Source organism: Cavia porcellus, unplaced genomic scaffold, assembly GCF_034190915.1.
Source record: "Cavia porcellus strain 051 isolate PalLab524CR breed Dunkin Hartley unplaced genomic scaffold, mCavPor4.1 scaffold_9, whole genome shotgun sequence".
Lineage (NCBI taxonomy): Eukaryota > Metazoa > Chordata > Mammalia > Rodentia > Caviidae > Cavia > Cavia porcellus.
In genome coordinates, this window is record NW_026947492.1 from 67,757,984 (window position 1) to 67,775,859 (window position 17,876).

Below are 17,876 nucleotides of genomic sequence, written 5' to 3' on the forward strand. Positions count from 1 at the left end.
ATGTTCAGAGGTACAAATAAAAGGAAAATATCAAGAGCAAAGGCAAAAATTTATTTTATATAAATGACTATACAATGAGATGTGATCAAAATATGAAGAATATTAAAAATTATAAAAAGTATTAGAATAAAAGGCACAGTGTTATTAAATCCCCCCTAAATATTTTCCTCACTTCTTGTATACTTACCTGATTACTCTCATGACTTTCTGAATCAGTTTTTGATGCCTAATAAATCTTGTTATGAATTTTGAGACAAATAGGGTGAGTACTGGCTGCTTCAAAGTACTACTCAAAGAAAAACAATCTAATTAAACATTGTGGTGTGTTCTCACCCACATTATTCTACAAATCTCAGACTGTTAACTTCTGGCTCTTCTCCAAAGTAAAAATGACCATGCAGATTAAAAACTTGTAAATTAATTTAGGACCTCTAGGCAGTCAGGAGAGCATAAACAGACGCCCAGCAAAGGGGCCAGAACTACTTCAGAAAGTGGCAAGAACAGTAGAAGCAATGTGTTTCAAGTGAAGGGGAATATTTTGAGGAGGATTAATGGAAATATGTCCTTTAAGGTAACTTTTTAAAAATTTAAATATTTCCTGTTTTTTAAATCAAACACACTATTCAGTGTTAACGAGAATTTCCTGTTTCATGTGCTTTTAATGCACCTATAAAACTTTGAAATTTAATATTAAAATTATTTCAATTGAATGAAATATCCATATCCTATCAAATAAAGTAGTCTGTATAAAATAAGCTCTAAATTTAAATATTTTATTAAACTGCATTTTATTTTGCATGATGTAATTACACTTCTTTAGGTTAAATTTATACTTTAACCATTTTTTTGTTTTGTTTTATCTTTTTGAGACAGGGACTCCCTATGCAGTTCACGCTGGCCTTGAGCTCACTTTGTAGCCCAGGCTTTTCTCAAACTCACAGTGATCCTTCTGCCTTTGCCTCCTGAGTGCTAGGATTACAGCCATGAACCGCCACACCTGGCTTATACTTGAACCATTTTATAATGGAGCATTTGAAACACACAAAGTAAATGAAATATCATGAACTATCATCCTCCAGTTTGAACAAACAAAAACTTTCTTGACTTTTCCCATGTTTCAATTTGAATTTTAATATTAAAATTTATATATGTTTAATGTATAAATCTGATCATTACACAGTTGGGAAGTGTGTACAGCGATACATTCTACACCACTATAACAATATCGAATCTTTTCTCAACCTTACCACACTCACTTATGTTCCTTCCTAGGAAAAATCTGAATTAATCTCTGGCAGCCATCCACGTGTCATGTTGAATTCATGATTACATTTTATGTTCTTGAACTTAATATAAATAGAATAAGAGTTACTATTTTATTAACTAGTAGCAATCATTAACTCATATGAATCATTTTAGTTTCATTTGTGTATTATATTTTAATTAACATTTTTAATGAATAAAAATATATTACATAAAGATTCTGAATTTGAAAGTCTGTTCACTTATTAATGACTATTGGTGTGTTCACTATATTGGAGTAATTATGAGTAAATCACTTATCAATATAGTGTCCAAATCTTTAGGTGGATTCTTGTTTTCCTTTCTCTTGAGTAAGCCACTGGCATTCAATTCATGTATGATATGGGAAAATTTTTAAAAATCACTTTTTATAAAAATAGATTTTTAATCAAGAATGTGTGTATACATATATATATGCATATATATATATATGTATATATATGTATATATATATATACATATATATATACTTATAACTAAAATATAAGACAAGAATAGAAACAGAGTAAAAGAAAAAGGATTAAATGATACTGGGAAAATGAGTTATATAAATTATGTTAAAATTTGTAGCATTATTAGGTATAAGTAAGTTATATTAAACATTGAGTGACATACCACTACCCATTACCTGCAATGACTAAAATATAAAGCCTATAGTGCCAAATTTTGACAAGGCTATTAAGCACAGCATTCTATTCCAAACATGTGAAATAAAAACCAATATTTTGGCAAAATATAATACTTTCCTCGACATTTATTATTTATTTTTAAATTTCCCTTCTTAATAATAATTTTTAAACTTATAAGACATAAGGTCTAGAAGATCTAGAAGGTCTAGAAGCTTTCCATATCTGGATTGCGCTCCCTTTCTTTATTGTCTATCTGGTAGCACTTGTGGGGAATTTCACAATCTTACATGTGATCAAGACTGAGCAGAGACCATCAGCCCATGTTTTACTTTCTTGCTCTTCTCTCTTTTATTGTTCTGGACCTCTCCACTTCTACCATCCGCAAGATGCTAGACATATTCGGGTTCAACCTCAGGGAGATCAGCTTTGAAGGCTGCCTCATCCAAATGTTCTTTATCCACACCTACACTGGTATGGAATCAGATGTGCTCTTGTCCATGGCAATTGATTGCTTTGTGACCATCTGTTACCCACTGAGATATACCAGTATTCTTACCAATAAGATGGTGGCCGTGATGACCTCTGTTATAGTGGGCAGAACAGCCCTCTTGGTGATGTCCTTCTGTCCTCTTTGGAAATAACTGCTCTTTTGTGGACACTACCTTATCCCTCACACCTACTGTTAACACATGGGTATCGCTCGTCTGGCCTGTGCCAGCATAATGGTCAACACCATGTATGGTTTATTCGCCATTGTAGCAATCATGTCTGACTTAATGCTTATTGCACTCTCTTATGTTCAGATCCTCCAAGCTGCTTTCTGCCTCCCTTCCAGGGACGCCAGAAGCAAAGCACTCAGCACATGCATTTCACATGTCTGTGTCACCCTAGCATTTTACACACCTTCGCTTTTCTCTTTCATGACACACAGGTTTGCTAGAAATGTTCCTGGTCACATTCATATCCTTCTGGACAATCAGTATGTGGTTATCCCTCTTTTTTAAAATCCAGTTATTTATGGGGTCAGGACAAAACAAATTCATGGAGGAATTGTGAAAATATTTGTAAAGAAATAGTAACTCAAATTTATTAAAAAATATACAAGTTGTTTATGGCTATGCTTCAATTTATACTCATTTTTGGTGACTTGAAATGATCTTGGTAAGGGACCACACAAACATTACTTTATACGTTTTTAAAATGTATGTTTATATCTATAAATTCATACCCAGAATTTCTTAATGTAATTTTTATTTTGACAATGATTTCTAGATAGCAGTAGTAAATTTTTCTATTTGTTGCATATATAGGAAAATTTTTGTGACATATAATTCTTCCAGCTTTGAACTGTGAGATAGTATTTTCTAATTCTGATATTCAACTATCTGTTAGCCAACATCACTTCTATTATGTGATAATCCATCCTTTCATAAAGTTTTGTAGGTACCACATGCTATTCCTTCCTCGTTTTTGTCTTTCAAACTTTCAAACTCTTTCCTTGCTGCCAGATCTACACTGGCACCAGACCCAGAGGCAGATATAGTATGAAAAGAAAGTTAGATATTTAATTTCTTTAAAAGATTGAGAGAGCCTATGAAAATTGAATACATTAGTTAGATAATATGATCAGTAGAAGTGTTGAGGACACAAATATATGGTTAGTTATGGCATTTGAAAATCAATCAAATATTTTCTCACACTATCAGAATCAGATTTTCACATATGATAAAATTAGTTATCAAATCTACTAAAATTTTGAGGAAGAGAGGGGGCAACTACCTAAGCCAGGTTAAAAACATTTTTCTTCACACTTGCTGTACTTACAGAATTTTGTAACCATCATAAAAATTAATTTCAGAATACAGTGTCACATTAATGAATCTTTCATTGTCTTTCTTCTATCTTTCATTACCAATTTTTCAATTTCTCATTACCAATTCCCTGAGATTTTCTTTTTGATGAGCCACCATATCCACCATATTCTTGTATCCAGATTCAAGAGTATTATACCTGAAACATATTGCAAAGTTTCCAATACTCTTTAAATATTTGTCTAATACTGGAAACCTATCATAGTGGCATACATAATTAACTGAAGGATGGTTACTTTTCTCTGATTGCTTAGACAAAATATTTGACACCCAAAATTAGGAAAGGAAAAGTTTATTTAGCTCACGGCCTGTAGTGGTTTCAGTCCATAATTGGCTGGCTCCAAGACAGGCTGCCGTGCCACAGGGAAACAATTCATAATAGTAGGAAGACATGAAAAGCAGCAAGAGACAAAAGGGAGGGAGTCAGAGAAGACTCTTTTTGAGTTTTGCATTGTGTATAGTCCACCAATCCTAGGGTGAGTGTAGCAATCAGACCCATAATCCCAGCCTAATTGGACCAAGAATCAATCACAAAGTTTAGAAGCTTGCGCCCCATGACTGCATGAGACGTTTGGGTACATTGAGGTTCAAACTATGAGATATATATATATATATATATATATATATATATATATATATATATTCAAATGTTATGAATTGTTGTGAAAGAGCTTCTCTGTTAAAAAATCTTCTAAAATACAGTTTTTAAATTTTTTCATGCTCTTTATAAATACCATTTTTTAAATCTTGCATTCATATAATTTTCTGTTTCTTGCCGCATTCTATAACATGAAAAAATGTACTACTCATTGATAACTTGTAACAGGACCATGCTGCTGTTTTCCGAGTTAAGTCATCTAGATTTTCATATTTAAAATTTTATTGGAATATGACTGTGATACATAATAATTATGGTCATGTTGATGAATTCATGGATTTACATACAACATCTTAATCATTTATTCTTCCCCTTCCCCGTCTAGGCCCCCTTACTACCATCCATAAATTCCCTTCTAATCGCAAGGTCTATCTCATATTTCCTGTTATTTCTCTTGTATTTTGCTGTTTCTCTTGTATTTTGCTATTTGAATTATTTGTATATTGTGTTTCTCACATAAGAAAAAAACACTTAATTTTTAACTTTCTGATTTACATAGTTTAGCAATGCAGTCTCAAATTGATTCCACTTTCTTAAAAATGACTCAATTATACTTCTTTATGTCTTACTAGTTACTCTCTCAGTATCTATCTCTATCTGTCTTGCTATCAATTTCTTTATTCATCTGTCTGCTGACAGGCAGAATAATTTGCTTCCATATAGTAGTTATTTTGAATTCACAGCTATAAAGAGGAGCATGTAAGTGTCGGTGTGATATGTTAACTAATTCGTTGGAGAGACACCCAGCAGAGATGCAACCTGGTCAAATGAAATTTCTATTTTATAGCTTTTTCTATATAGATTTCCAAGTGGTGGTACAAGTTTACACTCACATCAACAATATAGAAGTGTTTTCTCCTACCCCTCAGCCTCACAAACATTTCCTCATTGTCTGAATTCCTGACTACAGCCATTCTGTATGAAATAAGATACAATTTCAGTCTGGTTTTCATGATGATGGGATGTTGCCAGAGGCTTAAAACACATTTGTTTTCATTGTAATGAAAGTTTTCATCCCTAACACAATTTCTGCTAACCTCTTCTACTGCAGATATTTAGTGAGGACAAATTTCATTCCAACTGTGAAACAAAATGTTTAATGACTTACAACAAATGTGAAAATTAAAGAGAAATAATAACAATATGAATGAGAGAAAAATCACCTTTCTGTCTCTGTTTTGCTCTGTTTCTCTGTCTTTGTCTGCCTCTCTGTCTGTCTGTATCTCTCTCTCTCTCTCTCTCTCTCTCTCTCTCTCTGTGTGTGTGTGTGTGTGTGTGTGTGTGTGTATGCGTGTGTGTGTATGTGTCCAATGCACATTTTTTTTTGACTAGGCTCTTTCCTACTCTATAGAGAAAATAAATGAAAAAGCAAGTACTTCAAATACCTGATCCATGATAGAGGGTCTACTGTAACATAGAGAATGTGTGCATAATAGATCATTTCAAACAACAGAGGTCACTGTATATGTGTTACCAGGGAACTTGTCTAACATCAGGAAAACTCTCTTGCACCTTAAATGCACTAACATTTGACTTCTTCTAGCCCCTTGACTCCCTCATCTTATAAAGGAGGTTTCTGTTTAAATAATAAAATGGTATAAAATCTGATAATAAAGATGAATCCCATAAACAATTTGTGTACTCATGAGATAAAATATTCAAGGGTTTCAGGAAGACTAGATGTAGGTTTCAACCAGCAGGCTTCAAATGTGTTACTTAAATACTCAGTGAATCTCAGTCCCTGAGCAGAGGAACCTGGGATACCCTTCTCTGGGGAGCTGCCTCCTCTTCATAAAGGAATTTTTTAGGAGACGCACATATGCATGGATGTTCAGCAGGCAGGCCAGCCTGACACTGCAAGACAAGGTAGGACACTGCTCAGTGAAAGGAAGCCCAGGTCATATTTCATAACTTTGATTTTTTTTTTTTTTTTTTTTTTTTTTTTTTTTTTTTTTTTGCCATAAAGACTCAGAGAGGTGGGGCAAATCAGAGCAGCCAACCTAGAGAAAACTTTCCGGAAGCCTCATCAGGTATTCTTAAAGACACAACTTAGGTGAAAATGCTAGGCTCCCTGTGTTTCAGCTACCATCACAGGAGGGAGCACCCAAGTCGCCACTGAGTTGGCAGCGTCCTTACAGATATGGGCATGAATAACCCTCTTTTGAGAACCATTTGTCGTCCTTGGTGAGTTCTTTTTCTTTTTCTTTTCTTTTTTTTTTTTTTTTTAAAGGAGAGAAAGGAAAAAAAACAGAAAAAGGGTACAAGTAATACAAAATTTAAAAAAAATAAACAGTAAGAAATCACTAGTTAATAGATTACATATTCTCATCTTAGAAATAGGTTTTTCAAGTTACAAAATTGAAGCATATAAAGTGGACTTTCAAACAGTGAGAGTGCAAACAGTTTTGTTCAATGATCCAAAAAACACTCAGTAATATGGTTATCTATTTTATACACTTAAACATATATGCAGTTATAACCTTTAGAGCCCTTTCTTTTCTTTTCTTTTGTACAATGACAATTACACATTTTGGGTTTATTACTCCCACAGTTCTTATTACTTTTTTTGAAGAGAGTAAAACCAAATGCAACACATCAGAACAGAGTCAGTCAAATCAGAAGGATGGACATACTAGATAATGTAAAAACAAAGTGTAAGGTGATCAGCAATGGTTACCATACCGCCTCCTACTATTTTAAGAAGAATTGGCAGTTATAATAAAATGAACTAAGTAAAGAATAAAACCAAAGCATTGGAGACATTATAGGTTTTAAAAGAAAATAATAGTCAACCAAAATGGGAGTCATAATGATTCTTATTGTCTTCACAGTTATGCCTATACTTTCCAACTGGTATTATCAAGCAAAGCAGAATAGAGGAAAATCAGTCAAAACAAGATGGTGAGGGCAATACAGGATTTCAAATCAAGTTAATAGGAAATCAAAGTAGGTTACTATAATGTATCTGTTATTTTTTATTTATTTTCCCTTAATTAAAAAAAGAAAAACAGTAAATAATTTTAAAAAGGGGGATTGAGATAAAAGAGGGCATAACACAGAACAGCGCAGGTCAAAAAATAACCATTTAAGCAAAATAGTGTCTCACCCCAAGATAATCCCGACATAAAAGTAGTTACCATAGTGTCTCTTTCCTTGAAATCTTTGAGTATAACTTCATATACTGTAGCATCAAACATATCAAAACAATGTAAAACTGTTCAAGGGAATGACAGTATTACAAGGTATTTAGAATCAATTAACAGAAAATGAACAATGGTTTCTGTGTAATCTCCTTGTCTATAAAAGTTTTTGCTCATATTATCATATATAATAAAATCCAATAAGATACAACCTGTTAAGACCAATGGAGACAGAAGAATAAAAGATTGATGGGACTTCAAAGTAAGATGATATTAAATCATCACTAGCTATTATGATGTCATGTTTTCTCCAAAATAGCTATTCCTTCCATCCAATCTTTTCTTCCTCATTTCTGGTGAGCTCTTTTTCTGTTGTTTGTTGTCAATTTGTCTTCTTCATTTTGCTTTCTGCTCCATTCATTGTGGCCTGTCTGCCACTGTTTCTGAAGTCTTGATATTTTCCTTTTTTAGAATATCCTGCAGTATTCTCTATAGGGTTGAGTTGCTAGTTGCAAATTCCCTTAGTTCCTCCTTATCCTGGAAGCACCTTGTTTTTCCATCAATTTCTAGGGACAGTTGTGCAGGATATATCAATCTTGGCTGGAGGTTGTTATCTTTCAAAGCTTGAATTATTTCCCCCCACACTCTTCGTGATTTGATGGTTTGTGCCGAGAAGTCTGCTGTAATTCTGATGGGTGTCCCCTTGTAAGTGATCTGTTTCTTGTCTCTGACACCTTTTAATATTCTGTTTTTATATTGGATTTGTGGAATTTTGATTATTATATGCCTGCGTGTAGTATGTTTGGGTTGTAGGTGGCTAGGGTCCTGTATGCCTCATACATCTGAATATCTTTACCATTTGCCAAATTAGGGAAATTCTTTTTGATAATTTCTGTGAATAGCTTTTGTAGTCCATTTTTTTGTGTCCCCACTTCTTCTCTTATGTTCTTAATTCTTAAGTTATAGATCCTCTTATCATCTTCTAGTTTTTGTACTGTTGCTGCTTTTTTTGTTATTTTTAGAAGTTTTTCATTTTATGCTCCCATATTACAAATCTGCCTTCCAGTTCAGATAATCTGTCCTTAGTTTCCTTCAAGCTGTTATGCCAGTTTTCAATAGAGTTTTTAATTTCCTGGTAATCTCTTTGAACCTGCTTTATATATTCTATGTTTTCTCTATCTTCTCCATCAAACAATTCTCCCCTTTTTTTCTGTTCTTGCATTCCACCACCTGCTTTTTCTTGGGTGATGCTTAGCATTTCTCTAACTATTCTGCTTGTGTCTAGCTTCAGGTCATTAATAACTTCATTCCTGAACTTGTCTATGAGGCTCTGGAGATAGTGCTTTATGTCTACTGGTGCCGTTTCTGCTATTGCATGTTTCTCAGGACTGGGGGCCGAGGACCCTTTCTTGTTGCTCCCTCTTCCCATATTCTTTGTTCCTTATATTTAAGCATGTATAAGAGGCCCAACTTCCTTCCCTGTCGGCCACAGTCTGTTTGAATTGCACCTGCTAGGTGTTCCCCCCACCACAGTGGCACCAGGGAGACCTGGGCAGTCTATGCCTAGCCCACCCAGCCAGGTCAACCTACCAAAGGCTTCACCGCTAGGGTGCACCTCCAGGTGCTGGGACCTGAGCTGGGCTAGCCTGTTGGGTCTCAGCCAGTGGCATCTCGCAGGCCAGGAACTCCCCACAAATCCCGCTTGAGACTGCAGCATATCGTTCCCAGTCCAAGTATGTCCTCCGCTGAAGCCTTCTTCTCTATGGAAGGGTCCCGATCCGCTCACTCACTGTGGGTTGATGCAGGGCACCTGACCAGTCCTGCTCCCAACTCCTTTTAATGCTTCCCACTCTCCAAGATTTCTCACCTCTCTCCCCACTGTGCCGACCAGATGCAACAGCGGCTGCAGGTAATTCAAGTCGCAGTTTCCAGTGGCGTGGGGCTGGCTTCTGTGTTGAGACCTTATCTGTGCCTGCTATATCACTGGGATTGCATTTCCAGCTTGCTTCTCTTAATTTAGTTTGTTCCTGGGTCAGCAAAGAATATCCCCCCTTGCCTGGGATTCCTGCCTGGCACCATTCCTAGATTTCAAGTGCGGTTTCTCAGAGAGCCTCCGAGGCTGCTGCTATCTATCTGCCATGTTCTTCCAGACTCCTTAATGAGTTATTGAAAAGAGCTGCTAACTGTAAGCTTAGAGGCCTAAGAATGCCCCTTGCTGTCTAGGCTGGTGAGTAGGGATAGCGGTATTTGTCATACTTATGTATTGGTCTGCTTTCAATAATCAGAGCGATTTTTGTTTTGTTTTGTTTTAATTTGAGTGACTAAAATTTAAGATACAGTGTTCTATTAGCCTCAGACTGAATGGATTGTAGCCAGTCCATGTGTTTGCTTCTAGAGTAAAATATATATTTTCTATAGACTAATAACACATTGGGTTTTTTTTTTTGTTTGTTTGTTTTGTTTTAATTTTAGTGACTAAAATTTGAGATACAGTGTTCCATTAGCCTCAGACTGATTGGATTGTAGCCAGTCCATGTGTTTGCTTCTAGAGTAAAATATATATATTTTCTATATATTAATAACACATTGGGTTTTTTCAAAAAGTATAATACAAAGAGAAGCCAAGAAAAAAAAATGAGAAATTATTCAAGGGGACAGTATTGTCAACACATTTTACTAGACACCTCATAATAGCAGCACATTCTTTGGATTTGATAGATCCATGTGAGTTTGATTTTATTACTATCTTAACCTCTACAGAAAAATAAAATAAAGCTCAGGGAACCGTTTATCTAAGGTCATTTTAGGGGAATCATGAAGACATGAATTCAGGATTTCCTGGTTCTAAATGCCCTAAACTTTAAGTGGGCTAATTTCTAATCAATAATATTAGAAAAAAGATGCAATTTAACAAAGGAAAGGTACATCTATTTTTCAGTGAGTGGATATCATTTAGCAAATACTGCACATACTGCTAAGAGCATTGCGTTAATCATGGTAGTATGCTACTGCAGTGTGTTTGAAACTATATTAATCATGAAGGCTTCACACAAGTTCAAAGTTCTAAAACTACTGAAAAAGCCAGTGAAATGATACTGGAAATGGAGGCAAGTTCATTGGTTAGTTCCTCATCTACCCATGGAGAGAACTCCCAGGATTGCTAAGCTGAGATCCTGTACTTCTGAATCTATTTAGGCTGAACAAGAATGAATATAATTATGCACTATAGGTGTTGGCTTTGAAGCATAGATCTAACAGTTTTTGATGTCTAAAGATGCCAGATATGTGTAAGCTCAGTATTACCCTCACCAGAATAGAAATATCAATACCGGTAGTTGCTTCCTGGTGATGGAAGTATCATAGATGTAGGGTAAAACAATGTTCAGAGATACAAATAAGAAGGAAAATATCAAGAGTAAAGGTAAAAATGTATTTTATTTAATTCACTGTAGAATGAGATGTATTCAAAATACAGGAATATTAAAAATTGCAAAAATGTAGTAGAGTAAAAGACACAATGTTATTAAATCTCCAAATATCTTCCCTCACCGTTTGGACACTTACCTCATCACTCTGATAACTTTCTGAAGCAGTTTTTGAAGCCACTGAATGAGTCTCTTTATGGAATATGAGCCAAATGTGGTGAACACTGCTGCTTCCAAGCGCTACTCAATGGAAAACAGTCTTATGAAAGGTGGCGTGTTCTCACACACCTTATTCTCTGGATGACCCTGTTTAACTCCCGGCTCTTCTCCAAAGTCAAAATGGCCATGAAGAGCTAGGATTTTTTACTTACTTTAGGACTGCTAGGCAACCAGGAGAACATAAACAAAGACACTCAGGAAAGATGTCAGAACTGCTTCAGAAAGTTGCAATAACAGTAGCATTAATATGTTCCACGTGAAGAGGAATATTTTGAAGAGAATTAATGGAAATATGTCCTGTATCATAACTTAATTTTAATTTAAATATTTACTGTATTTTTATCAAACATATATTTATTGTTAACTAGAGTTCCTTGCTTTCTGTGCTTTTAACACAAGTATAAAAGTTTGAAATTCAATCTTATTTTTTCAATTGAATAAAATATGTGTATTCTATTCAAATAAAATATTCTGTATAAAAAGCTCTAAAATTGAGTAGTTTATGAAATTATATTTTATATTATGTAATTTCACTTCTTTTGGTTTAATTTGTGCTTTATACCCTTTTATCATGGAGCATTTGAAACACACAAATTAAATGGAATATCATGAACTGTCATCATACAGTGTCAACAACTACAAACTTTCTTGCCTTTTCCCATGTTTCAATTTGCTTTTAAGGGAAAATTTCCATGTATTTAAAGTATAAATCTGATCTTTACACAGTTGAGAAATGTGCACCTATATATTCTACAACACTATGCCGACATGGAATCTTTCCTCTACCTTACCACACTCGCTTATGTTCCTACCTAGCAAACCTTGAATTAATCTGTGGCAGCCATTCACCTGGCACGTTGAATTCATAATTATGTTTTATCCTCTAGAACTTAATATAAATATAATTATGTAGTAACTATGTTTTGTTAAGTAGTAGCAATCATTAACTTAGAACAATGATTTGGGATTCATTTGTGTATTTATATTTTAACCAATTAAGACATCTCTTTTAATGAATAAATATATGTTACATAAACATTCTGAATTTAAAATATGTTCACTTACTGATGGCTGTGCAGTTGCTTCTTTGAAGTAATTATGAATAAACCTGTTACGAACATAGCTGCATAAATCTTTTGGTGGGCCTGAGTTTTTCTTTCCCTTGAGCAAGCCACTAGCATTCAATTGACCCAAGGATTGGCTTGGTGTATTAATAAATGTAAAAAAAAAACATTAAATTTGGCCAAAATGTCAATATTTTTATTTCACATTGTTTGGAACAGGATTCTGTGCTTAATAACCTTGCCAAAGTTTGGGACTATAGGCTTTTTAATTTTAGTCACTGTAGTGTCTGTGTAATGCTATGTCATGAATTGTGTAATGTACCTTACTTATACTTGATGATTTTACAAATTTTAACATAATTTATATATTTCATTTACCCAGCGAAGACTCTTTTAGGACTCTTATTATTTCCCTATTTGTATGGTTGTCTTATATTTTGGTTATAAGTATACATATATGTATATATACACAGGTATTTGTGATGCGAATTCTATTTTTATAAATAGTGATTTTGACTATTTTCTCCCATGTGTATCTTCTAATTTCCCTTCTTAATACTGATTTTTAAAATTTGTAAGACATAATAAATTATTTTTATGTTTATTTAACCTTATGCCTTAAAGATCACTTTTTTCCAGTGTTACCAAAATTATAAAAATACTGAGTTTAATGTTTTAAACTCTTGATCCACATCATGGTTTCATTATTATTTTGTGTGTAATGTTAAGTTAAAATTAGGTTTATTTTTGAAATTTACATAGATTCACTGTCTGACATTTAGCACTGACTGTCCTATCATTTGTGTCACTACAGAAGTCAAATTATAAAAAACATTAAGTTAAATATCTAAACGTGAAAAAATGAAATTAACTATGTATATTTATCGCTCTGTTTACTATCTTTTCAGAATTGTGTAGAAATAACTTGATTTTGTACTTCAGTTATACAAATTTGAAATAATTTAGTATCTAATCTCTACTTTTAAAGTCTTCTAATGAATTTATGATGCACTTGTGACTATTTCAAAATATGTCCAACTTTATTGCTATCTGCTGACATTATTATAAATATATTAATCAAACTGGGAGTAATTAACATCCTAATATATTTCAGTCTTTCAAATAAATATGGTTTGTGCATGTAAGTATATATGTATACACATGTATATATTGGATGAGTATACCTATATTAGCAGTTTTTAATTTATGAGATTCCATAATCTAAATACATGCTGTTAAGCACTTTAAATTTTATGATATCATAAATTATGTTGTTAAGTTTCATTGAATTTTAATTTTTTAATAATAATATGTGTCAATATTGTTTCTTTTGGCTACCCAAATGATATGCTAAGTGGTTAGTTCTCAATATTTGCAAAAGTTCATGCTACTCATAAATAGAAAATTTTACTTTTTATTCTGATCTGACCTCTTATTTCTTTTTTCTTGGTATACCAACTTGTTAGAAATTTCCAAAAAATGTCAAATACAGTTAATACTAATTGGTATTGCCACCTCATTCTCCCTTGTGTGGGGGAAAATATCAGTGTTTGACCATTCAATATTCTATTAGCTGCATTTGTGTTTATCAAACCTAGAAATTTTATTTTTATCTTTGTTACTTAAAGTCATTTTCAAGATATCATACTTGAATCCTTAATTTTATTAAACATTTTCCTGCCTCTATTGAAATTGTTTTGCTTTGTTTGATTGTATTGAAAAAGCAAATTTTTTATTGTCAAAAAAATACTGACAATTGATTCATCAACCAAAGCATGAAAAATTATCATCAGTAGAAAGATATGAACCCAATGTTAGCTGGGCAGAGAAGGAGCAGTGACTCATGGGAGGAGGGACATGAAAGAAGTACAGCATTAGCATTGCACATTTTTGGACCATAAATTCCCCAAATTTTTCCTGTTTCCATTCCTAATCCTTTTTAATTGAGTAACACTCAAGAGGTATTCTTTAAATATCTCCTCAACTCAATACCCAAGGTAAGGTGAGTCTAGTTACTAAAGAGGTTTCATTTACCTAAAGGATATTAACAAAAAATGATCTAAAGACAACCGTGAATCAGTATCACTGGAAAATATGGTTTCAAACTTTCACAGTTTTCTTTCACAATTAAATAATCAATACTTTGAGCATCTCAGGTAATGTTCACCAACTTTCTTCTTTTATTGTACCTTGAATTTAACTGACATATGATTAGACATAGTGATATCCCTCTATCATACATTTGCTTATGTCTCCTCAGAAATACTGAAGAAAACAATAGAGTATCATCAAAGACTTCACAGCAGAATCGTGGCCTCTTAAAATGACACGTTCTCAGCATTGTATCCCTTGTCTTCCTTCTTCAGGGTGTTTCAGTTCTAGAAGCTTTCCATATTTGGAATGCCTTCCCTTTCTTTGTTGTCTATCTGATACCACTTGTGGGAAATTTCACAATCTTACATGTGATCAAGACTGAGCAGAGTCTTCATCAGCCCATGTTTTACTTTCTTGTTCTTCTGTCTTTATTGATCTGGGCCTCTCCACTTTTACCATCCCCAAGATGTTAGGCATCTTCTGGTTCAACATCAGGGAGATCAGCTTTGAAGGTTGTCCCATCCAGATGTTCTTTATCCACACCTACACTGGTATGGAATCAGTAGTGCTTGTGGCCATGGCAATTGACTGCTCTGTAGCCATCTCTTACTCCCTGAGATATACTAGTATTCTTACCAATAAGATGGTGGCCATTATGGCCTCTGTTGTAGTGGGCAGATCAGTCCTCCTCGTGATGCCCTTCTGTCCTCTTCTGAAACGACTGCCCTTTTGTAGAAATTACATTATCCCTCACACCTACTGTGAACACATGGACATCACTCGTCTGGCTTGTGCCAGCATAAGGGTCAACATCATCTATAGTTTGTACTCCATCACAGCTGTCATGTTGGACTTAATCCTTATTACACTCTCTTATGTTCGGATCCTCCAAGCTGTTTTCCTCCTTCCTTCCAGGGACACCGGAGACAAAGCACTCAGGGCATGCATTTCACATGTCTGTGTCATCCTAGCATTTTACACCCCAGCAGTTTTCTCCTTCATGGCACATAGGTTTGGTAGAAATGATCCTCGTTATATTCACATTCTTCTGGCCAGTCTTTATGTGTTTGTTCCTCCTGTTTAAATCTCATTATTTATGGGGTCAGGACAAAGCAAATTTGTCAAGAAGTTGTGAAAATATTTGTAAAGAAAGAGTAACTCGAATTCATTCAAATATATCCAAATTACTTGAGACTCATCTTCAACTTACAAACTTCTCTGATGGCCTGAAGTGACCTTGGTAAGTGTGCATATAAAATTATTTTAGAGATTATTAAACAATATATTCATACCTATATATTCGTACTTCATGTTCCGTAATTTAATTTTTGTTTGACAGTAGTAGTAAACAATATTTATTGGGTAAACAAGTATAATTTGGTGACATAATTTTTCAATCTCTCATTTGTGAGTCTGTATTTTCTAATGCTGATATGCAGTTATTAGCCAACATTCCTTTTATTATATGATAGTCCATGCCTTCGTAAAGATTCATAGGTTCCACATGTTTTTAATTCCTCATTTATGTCTTCCAAAATTTCAAACTTACTCCTTTTTGTGAGCTCGATTCTTACACCAAAACCAGAAGCATGTGTTGTATTAAATGAAAATTGGATATTATTTTTCTTCATAAAGATTGAGAGAAATTTAATGTCATATAAACTATTTAATATGATCACAAGAAGTGTTTAAGATCACAAATAAGTGCTTATTTGTGGCATTTGAAAATTGATCAAATATTTTCTCACAGTATCAAATGAAATGTTCACATATGATAAAATTTAGTTATCAAATCTACTAAACTGTCCAGTATGAGTGGGAGAAACTACCTCAGTCAGATTAAAAACATTTTTCTTCACATTTGCTAAACCTACAGAGTTTTGTAACCACCATCACAACTTAACTTCAGAAAATAGTGTCACATTAATGATTCTTATATTGTGTTAATTCTCACGGTATTTCCTAAATTATTTTTCAGATAAACCACCTAATTTGCACCCTTGTTTCCAAATTTAAGACTATTACACCTGAAACACATTGCCAGGTTTCCAATATTGCCAAACCTAATTGTCTAATGCTAGAAATGTATTATAGTGGCAAACATAATTAACTGAAGGATGGTGTCATGGTTACTTTTCTCGTTGTCAAACAAGATACCTGACACCCATAATTAGGTATGGAATGGTATATTTAGCTCACAGTTTGAAGTGGTTTTATTCCATAATCAGCTGGTTCCAGGCAAGTTGCCATGACAGAGGGGCAACAGTTCATGGCGATAGGAAGACAAAAAAAAGCAGCAAGAATAAAAGGGGTGTCAGAGAAGACTCTTTAACTCTTATTCTGTATGTAGGCCACCCATCCTAGAGTGAGGATAGCACTCAGATCCATAATCCCAGCACTGGACCATGAATCAATCACAAACTCTCTAAGCCTGTCCCCACACTACATAGGGTTTGAGGGACCGTTAGTTACAAACCTTAACAAATAATGATAGAAATTCAAATGTTATATCGGTTTTGACAAAACTTCACTGGTATAAAGATATCTTGTGAAATAGAATTCATAATTTTTGTTGCTTTTTATAAATGCTATTTTTGTGTTGCTTTCATAAAATGTTCTATTTCTTCCAACATGCCATAAAATGAAATTTGTACTACTCATTGTTATCTAGTAACAGGGACATGTTGCTGCTCTCTGAGTCAAGTCACTTGTGTTTTAATATTTAAACTTTTACTGCATAGGATTGTGATGCATAATAACTATGCTCATTTAGAAGAAGTAATGGATTTAATCATTTGTGATTCTACCTCCCCTCTAGGGAGTAGGAGGCACTCCTGCTCCCATCCCTGGTTCCCTTTTCCAATCACCTTAAGATCTACTTCATGTTTCCTGTTATCTCTTTTTTATTTTTCTGTTTAAATTACTTATATTTTGTGATTCTCACTTAAGAAAAAAACACTTAATTATCAACTTTCTTATTTAATAGAGCTATATGATCTCAACTTGCATCAATTTTTCTATTAATGACTCAAGTTTATACTTCTTTATGATTGGTATTCTGTCTTTGAATATCTGTCTGTCTATCTATCTATCTATCTATTTATCTATCTATCTATCTGTCTGATTGTCTATCTATTCCTTTAGTCTTTCATCTGCTTTTAGGCAGACAGGCTGCTACCAAAGAGCGGTTATTTTGAACTGTGTTGAACTGTCTTTCGCCTACCTTCTAGAGATGCCCGGTTAAAGGCACTCAGCACCTGTGGCTCTCATGTGTGTGTCATGCTCTCTTTCTACATGCCAGCATTTTTCTCCTTTATGACCCACTGATTTGGCCAAAATGTTCCTCAATACATCCATATTCTTCTTGAAAACTTTTACGTTGTCATCCCACCTGCTCTCAACCCTGTTATTTATGGGGTCAGAACTAGGCGGATCAGGGAGAGCATAATTAAAGTATATAAGGATAAATTATGA

General features: G+C 34.0%; 2 pseudogenes; both read left to right on the top strand.

Moving 5' to 3' along the window:
• Positions 1-3,007, top strand: LOC106026573 (olfactory receptor 52E4-like; annotated as a pseudogene).
• A 3,593-nt stretch (positions 3,008-6,600) lies between these two features.
• Positions 6,601-17,876, top strand: LOC100725989 (olfactory receptor 52E4-like; annotated as a pseudogene).